Source organism: Terrapene carolina, unplaced genomic scaffold, assembly GCF_002925995.2.
Source record: "Terrapene carolina triunguis isolate 2854851 unplaced genomic scaffold, T_m_triunguis-2.0 Scaffold146, whole genome shotgun sequence".
Taxonomy (NCBI): domain Eukaryota; kingdom Metazoa; phylum Chordata; order Testudines; family Emydidae; genus Terrapene; species Terrapene triunguis.
Window position 1 is genome coordinate 3,801,731 of NW_020664497.1, and position 8,841 is coordinate 3,810,571.

An 8,841-nucleotide genomic window follows, 5' to 3' on the forward strand; every position below is an offset into this window, starting at 1 on the left:
CTGCTGTCTCAAGCCCTTATGGCTACAAGGGAAATCTTCCAAAGGTAATGGCCGTCTAGCCGACACAGTTCTGTCTGCCTGAGTCTGCAGCCAGCCTGGAACAACAGCTCTAGGAAATGCAGCAGTAACTGTTAACCCTGGAGTTCCCATAGGCATCGGGGAACTGCAGGTGCTCAGCATCTCTGAAAATCAGGCCCAGAATGACACTGACGCCTCTGCCCTGGGCCAGAGCTCTCTGAGTAAGGGGTGTCAGCAGCGATTGGTGTGGGGCAGAGTAAAGCAACCAGGACGGTCATGACGGAGGCTGGAACTCTGTCCTCGCCTCACACCTGTGGGGAAGACAGGCCTTCAGACACCCCCTCCCGCCTGCATTGCACTTTCCAGCCCAGGAGCAAGGAACCATTTCACACCTTACCGCTGGGGGGAGCTGAAACCCAGAACGGGGAAGTAACTTGCCTGAAGTCATCCAGTGAGTTGGTGCCAGGGTGGAGAATAGAAGCCAGATCCCGACTCCCAGCTCTGTGCTCTGATCCCCAAAACAGCCCTTTCCAGATCCATTGGGGGGGGGGGAAGAGGCAGGAGGGACTCTAGCTACGTGCAGGAGACCCAAGGCCATTTATTTTAATTAAATATGTAGACTAAATAATGAAATTAATAAATTTTCAAGCCGAACGTGTATTAATTCTAATGAACAATGCCACATTATGCAGTATTCATTTCTGAAAGTTTATAATAAGCAATGCTCCGGGGGGAGGGGTGGGTAAGGGAGGGGCGCAAGGTGGAAGTTTCGCCTAGGGTGCAAAATATCCTTGCACCGGCCCTGCTTCCAGGACCCCAGTTGCCAGCATAATCACAGGCTTTCTACCATTGGGAAAGAATTCAGAATTCTGCAGCTCTAGAAGATGAAGTGTGTCTCCTTTAGAAGAGTTAATAGGTGTTTCTGTGGAGTCCAGGAGCCAATTGCCACTGGAACTCATTTCTTCAGGATCAAGTTCATTTTCAATGAACTTCACTACAATAAGCTCCCTAAGAAATGTCTTGTTAAAAGTTATATGTGTTTCCTTTCTCAGACATATATTAATTTAGCGAGATGCTTAGTAAGTTCACCCTTTCCCTCCCATTTTACTGTAAATGCACCAAATGTACCATGTGAGTGCTAGTTTTCTTTAATACAGTCCCTGGTACAATACAGCAGTCACACTATATTAACTTCACATCATATTGCACCCTGCATTATAGCAGCTAAATTAATCAGTGGTGTAATTGAAGGCCATCGATAGGAAAATTGTTAATCATTTAATGACTTATCAGTTTTATGCAAAAACATTTCCTGGATTAGTCACATCGTGACAGATTTTGTGGCAATGCATGAGATTTTGCTCATCTAAGCCAACCCTCTCCATCACCTTATTGGGGAATGAAACCCTGCATGTTTTACAAGAGGCAGGGCATAATCCTCTGGGCACATTGCATGGGATTCCCCTTGACTACTGGGCTGCCATCGTCTGTGGGACTGGGCCAATCACACAGTAGATGCTGCCAGTTGCTATTTTGAATTGCAGCAAAAGGATGCTTTTCAGGTGTCTCTGTATGTGTTTTACCCTCTCACAAAAAGCCAGATTGTCCCTGGCCCTCTCCCTTCCTTTGCACATAGTGTTCAGGGACCAGGAATAACAGCAGCCTTTGTCCTCTGGGGAGCGCAGGGACTGCACCTTCTGTACATCCGTGTCCCATAGGAGGTGGAGTCCTATCCCTCTTCCTCCACACTGGCCTATTAAGCACTCCAATCACCCCTGGACAGGGCAGCCTTCTTAATCCAGCAGGCCCCAAGGAGTTTACCCTGCCTTCCCACTGGGGCAGGATGACGCAACTCTACCCTGAGCCCTGACTATGCCTAAACAGCACAACTTACTCCAAAGAATTCCTGGTAACTTGATCCATTATGGGTGCAGATATATTGGATAAAGTGTTCATAAATGAATAGATCTTTTAATAAGTTATAGAGTCCAATGAATTGCTTATAACCCAGGTTTATAGCACCCTTACTTATGTGCTTATAACCATCTATAGCACATACTACTCACCTCTATTAATCCCTTATAAACTATTTCTAAATGTACCCTTAAAGGATGACAGACTTCACATTTAAAAAAAGACCTTATGTGAGGTGTTTGCTCTTTCATAAAAATTGTATTCCCAACATACAGTAGGGACATTTTCTGTGTTATTTCTTAGGTAAGAAGACATTTTTATAATTGAAGTAATTGGACCAAGTCTGTTCTCACTTGCATTGGTGTAAATCCAGACTTGTCCCATTCACTTCCGTGGAGACACTCCAGATTTACACTGTTGTAACTGAGATCAGAATTTGAACTTATTGTTTTCACACTCACAGATAGACACCTGTCAGCCATATAGGCCTGGATCCAGCAGAACATTTAAGCATGTGAATAGTTCCACTGACTTGAGTGGGACTACTCACATGCTTAAAACTTAAGCACGTGCATAAATGCGTTGCTAGAGCCAGACCATAATGAGCAGTAGTCCTTATAGTATCCAGATAGCCATTTTAGGTAGCCAGGTTCTGACTTGAGCACCTAAGATTAGCACATATGTTTCAAAACTAGGGTCTCCAGCATATAAACAGCAATTAATAAATGATCAAATTACAAAATCCACACCTTTACTACATGAAAGAAATTTCACTGAAGGTAATGAAGTTGTGACAGATTACATAGGGCTAAACATTGCCAACTGATTTTTTAAGAGAGACAGTGTTATAGGTTTCAGAGGTGTTAGTGTTAGTCTGTATCAGCAAAAACAACGAGGAGTCATGGTGGCATCTTAGAGACTAACAAATTTATTTGGGCATAAGCTTTTGTGGGCTATAACCCACTTCATCAGATGCATCATGGGGTTATAGCCCACAAAAGCTTATGCCCAAATAAATATGTTAGTCTCTAAGGTGCCACAAGGATTCCTCAGTGTTATAGGTTATTACTTGTAGAGAGGCATCTTCTAAACAGTTTCAAAATGATGAATAGCTGATGCATAGCAAAGTGTAACAAAGTTTAGGAGCACTGACTAAAATTATGACAAGCTGAATTACAGGAAAAAAGCCTTGTGATTTGTGACTTTGACTGGAACTCGGGTGGTTTGTCTTCACTTCCCAGCTGTCACAGACATCCTGGATGACTTTCTGTTCTTGTCCTCATTTTACAGAGATGGAACAAGAACACACACTATTTCCTTCCCCCACTCCCCACCCGTTTTCCATCTTGTCTGTTTAGGCTCTTACCCAAAGAGTTCACAAGCTTTCTCTTACTAGAGGTGTATTCAGCACATAGCCCAATGGGCCTCAATTCTTGGTTAAGGCACCTACACACCCTGCAACACCATATTGTTCTGCAACATAACCCTGAATAATTTAAGAAGCCATTTTTAGAAATCACGTACTGTTAACAATGCTCTACTGGAAATCTTTCCTAGTTTGTTTAAAGATAAATATCCTTTAGGAAAACTCAAATGGATATAATTGGATTCCCATAGCAAGAAGCATATAGAAAGGGGCTGGTGGGGAAAGAGATCAAGAGTTCGCACAAGAAGAATATCTAGCTCAAGCAACAAAAATCCACTTAAAGAAGAAAAGAAGTGAAAACAGGCCCAATTAGAGGGAATATAACGAAACCATCCAGTAATTAAAATGCTTCTTCCCCTGCCCCACACACACACCCAAGTAATCTTTGTGGCATACAATGGGAGTCACTGCAGTTTTCTACCCCTGTTCAGGCCCCCTCCCCACTGCAGGCCTCCACACCTAGGTAGCGGCACAAAGCATATGCTCACTGCACACAAAAGGTGTCATGCTCCTGTACCAGACTGGCTCCAGAGCTTCCTTCTGAGCCATAGACACACCAGCTGGGTTCAGTGTAAGATCCTTTAATGCCCTGCCCATATGGCTGAGGTTGGCATAAATAAGATCTGTTACACACAGGGCCAGCTAGAGGCTGAGCAGTATAATTCAGAGTAGCATTCCATTACAAAAGGGAACAGAAAACAGGCCAGAGGACACGTAAAATTAAGGGATTGTTTTGATGGCACTTGACTTGTGGCAGAGTGCAAGTTGCACCCTGCTCACTGAGGTTGCTGCAGCACAAAGAAGGCTGCAGGCCTAACTGGAATCAATCAGCCTGTTACTGGTGGGGAGGATTACTGACACTTGATGGCTAGTGAGGTAATTGGCTTAGTAAGGGGAGGAACAGGAAGTCAAGGAGGGAACTGGAAAGCTGTTCAGAAGGCTCCTCCTGCTGTATATGCCTGTGCTATGTCCTAATCTGTTTGAAAACAGAGGATTAAAGGTGCATGGGATGGGGAAAAGTACAGACTGTATTTGTTACTGAGAGACCACGAACACATGCAAGGCAGTGCTGCTCACTGGGTAGCTGAAGAAGCACTCTGTGACACACTGATTTCATTGTTTGCACTGGTTAGTGCTTGGTTTATGCACTGTGTTTTATTTCTGGCTTTGGTGTTAGTCTATGAGCATTGTTTTGGCATTCTGATAGCAGCTGGCCTGCCTGGCAATGCTAAAACAATTTTTTTGCAGTACATCTATATTCACAAATAAAGGCTTTTATTTAATGAAGAAAGTTGTATTGCTATCACTACATCACGTCACACAATGTGAATTTCAAGTGACATGCCACATTGTCTGTGGATCCCTCTTAATCAATTCGGGACTGGGCAGGGGCTTTGTGCAGTCAACAAGCACCACTGGGGTCTTTGAGACAATCCAAGCTGCAACTGCAATGCAGATCAAACAATGATACACATTGTTGAGGAGTGCCCGCTAACAAAAATCAGCAGCGAGCTCTGAGAGCTCCACTTTGCCACCGAGAACGCCATTGCCTGGCTTGGCAAATACGCAAACACTAAAAATCAATCAGTACATTGAGTGATGTGACTTCTTCATATACCATAAGTATTGCTGTACAGAAACATTCAGGAACTTACTATTATCCCTATTCCATTGGCCCACACAGGTGCCATAGTGAGGGAGCACAGACCATCCCTGAGTTGTTGCCTAGGGACAGTTCAGCAATCCGTTACTGTTTCAGCTGTATTCAGGGGCAAATGGCTCACCTTTGGCTTCACAGAGGTAATGATGAGCACAGCAAGCCACAATAATGGAGACAGCACTGATGACACAGGCAGCTAAATGTGTCTGTAAACAGTACCAGCAGGAGTTCAGGCTGCCAAATGCACATTCAACCACCTGCTGAGAGTGTAATTGAACCTTCTTTTGCCAGGCACTCTGAGATCAGGCTATGGTTTCATAAGCCAAGGCAAAAGAGTGTACACAATGTCCCCCAGAATAACTCCATTTCTGACAATATCATTTGGTGGGAATAGCGTCCCAGCCTGGCCATGAATGTAGACTCACTATCACTGGAAAACCATGGCATCATGAACTTTTCCAGTGCAGCCCACGCTGCCATCCATAAATCAGCCTCTGTGGTCCAAAAATGCTTGCATAATAATGGAGTAGTATCCTTTGAGGTTTAGGTACTTGTTCGTGCTCCTTTAGGAGGGCAAACTATGGGCACATGAATCCCATTTATGGCCCCGGTGCAGTTTGGAAACCCCATTCTCTCACAACCGGCAATTACATCAGGGATATTGTTTATGCCCACCACCTTGGGTAAATCACACGCCTGATTGTCTCAGAAACCTGTGTCACCACTTCACCCACAGCTCACTTTGCAACACCAAAGTTGTTAGCAATGGACCTGCAGCAGTCTGAAGTAGCCAGCTTCCAGACAACGATAGCAATTTGCTTCTAGACCAATATGGCCATCCTCATGCAAGTGTTATGACACTGGACGGCGCAAGCTGCTCACAAAGCTCCAGATATATAGCTTTCTTGATGCAAAAGTTCTGGACCCACTCCTAGTCATTCCAGGTCTGCATGATGTGATCCCTCCAGTCTGTGCTTGTAGTCTTGCTCCACAAGTGCCAGTCTACATAGGAGTCATCAGCGGCTATACCAAAAGTCGTAAGCCGGATCAGCCAATTCAAGTCTGCCATGTCTGTATTGTCATTCTTCTCCTCCATCATCAGGGGATTTCTGTGGGTCAGATGGAAGCGCTGTCTGTTTCACTTTCACTCCAGTTTCAGGAAAGCAAGAGAAGCTCTTGAAATGGTGCTTGCTACCCTTGTTGGGAGTGTGCAGATTAAAATGGCAGCTTGGCAGGATGTGTTGGAGGTTTGCAACAACTTACTATGACATGTGGGATGGAGAGTTTTTTCCCCCACACTGTACCATGATCCAAAAAGGTTAGAGTGGCCACATTTCAGGAGGGCTCTAGGAAGTCTGGGATATGGTTGGTTGGACTCAGGTGTGCATACCAGAGCCTGGATGTGGGGCCCAGGCTCAAAAATTCTTAACCTATGGTGGCCAATCACTGTGGATGCTCAAGCTGTGGGCTTTCAAATCCAGGATCCATGGACTTGAGTCCCACAACCCTGGGCTTACATTGCAGTATAGACATACCCTGTGTCTCAGTCTTTATCCTGTTACAATTCAGAGTACCCAATCTACCTGATCCAACCCCACATATTGGTAGCCACTTGACATGGCTCCTATCACACCCTAGGAAAGGTGGGCAGTAGGTGTAGCTAAAGGATCAGAGTTAAATTTTCACAAACCAACCTCACTTAAAAAGACCCATATGACTGGAGAGTTAATTACAGCCTGATTAAAATAACTCAGATTTACAGTGGGCCAGATTCTCAGCTGATGTAAATCAGCATAAGGCCAACGATCACCAAGTTGCTCATCTGATTACCACTAGTTGAGCATCCAGACCAGTAAATGTATCGTAAGTTTTTTGTGTGCACGTGCGCCACAGGAAAAGTTTGAATCAAGATTGTATATCTTTCTAAAAGATATGCTCTAGCTCAACCAGAATTGAAGGGTTACACAAGGCTCAGTGTCTCAGCGGCTGAAGTCTAAACACGATGCGTTGTCACTTAAGGTTAATGTTACCTTGATTTTATGGTTAAATGATACCTTGTAAAAAATATGAATACAGTGTTTTGTGCATTGTTAAAATCACCCTAATTAAATGTATAGCATATTGGTATTTTGTATGACATTTTAATTAACAGTGTATATTGAATACATCATTTTAACCATATAATATTCACTGGAAAAGTTTTCCGTATATACAGCGTAACCACCATTCATTCACCCTTGAACACACTATTAGTTTTTTGTTTTTGTTTGTTATACCTTAGTAGATTTTCAGTGTGGTGTTTAGAAAACAGACATTAGACAATTAAGAGTCAGCCAATTTTTAAGGTGTAAATCAAGCCAATACTGTCCAATCTAAGGTATATATACAGTATTTACATTTTCATTAGTACTGTCCATTTCTACATATTAACTTTTCTATACAAACTATTTCCTTCCAGAAACCTGGTTGAGTATCAAGTTTAGCATTTCCTGAATGCTTCTATAAGTTCGGGAAGGAATTTTCCTCCAGGGTAGATTGGCAGTGGCCCTGGAGGTTTTTCGCCTTCCTCCGCAGCATAGGGCAGGGGTCGCAAGCTGGAAGATTCTCTGCGACTTGAAGTCTTTAGATCACGATCTGGAGACTTCAACAGCAGAGTTAAGGGAAAGTGGGGGGGTCAGCTTTTGTGGCCTGCATGCGGGGGGTCAGACTAGATGACCATATTGGTCCCTTCTGACCTTAAAGTCTATGAGTCTATGAGTCTATAAGTTTCCATTTCTACTCATCCAGCACTTGGTTCTGCAGAAAAGTTCTCAAAAATATCTGTTCATGGGTAATTGTTCTGAGCAACTACGTTCTTTTGGGCCCTGATTCTGCAAAACCATTAAGTATATGCTTAACTGCACTGACTTCAAAGGGACTTAAGCATATGATTAAGTGGTTTGCCAAACGAGGCCCTAAATTAGAGCTGTTAAAGAGCCATTGGCTGTTTGAAAATGTGTTATTTAAAAACAAATTGTGCTTCCATAACATGTCTCTATGGATTTTTTTCTTCCCTCATTTTCTGTTACTATACAGGGCTCCTGTCTTGCAAAGAATTATTCTTGAGTAACATTAAGCTTAACAAAGTGAAGGTTAAGGAGTGACTTGATTACAGGGAATAAATATTTGATAATCTAACAGAGAAAGATATGACACGATCCAATGGCTGGAAGTCAAAGCTAGACTAATACGGACTGAAAATAGGGTGTAAATTAACCACTGGAACAATTTACAAAGGGTTGTGGTGGATTCTCTCTCACTGACAATTTTTAAATCAAGACTGGATTTTTTCTAAACTATATGCTCTAGAGATTATTTTGGGGAGAGGTCTAAGGCCTGTGCTGTACAGGAGGTGAGACTGGATGATCACAGTGGTTTCTTCTGGCCTTGGAATATGTGAATCCCACCGAAGTCAATGGGACTAGCCATGTGCATAACGGTCTGCAGGTTGAGGGGGCCAAATATACCCACAAACCAAGTCCCCCATGTTTCCCTGCTGCTTACTCCCAACCCCCCAGCCTTATACTGGGACATCACAACTAGCTACTGTGAAGACAAAATTAAAACTGAATTTTAATCACCATAGGAGTTGCAATAACTCTTGAGAGGTCACTCTGTTCTCCTCTATGGAAGCGAGAGAAATGGTGAATTTGGCATATCAAGCTTCATACTCTAGTACTGCAGGGTAACTGGGTGAAGTTTAATGGCCTCTGTTATGCTGGCGGTCAGACTAGAAGGTCCCTTCTGGCCTTAACGTCTATGAATCTGTAACATGAACTCCCCA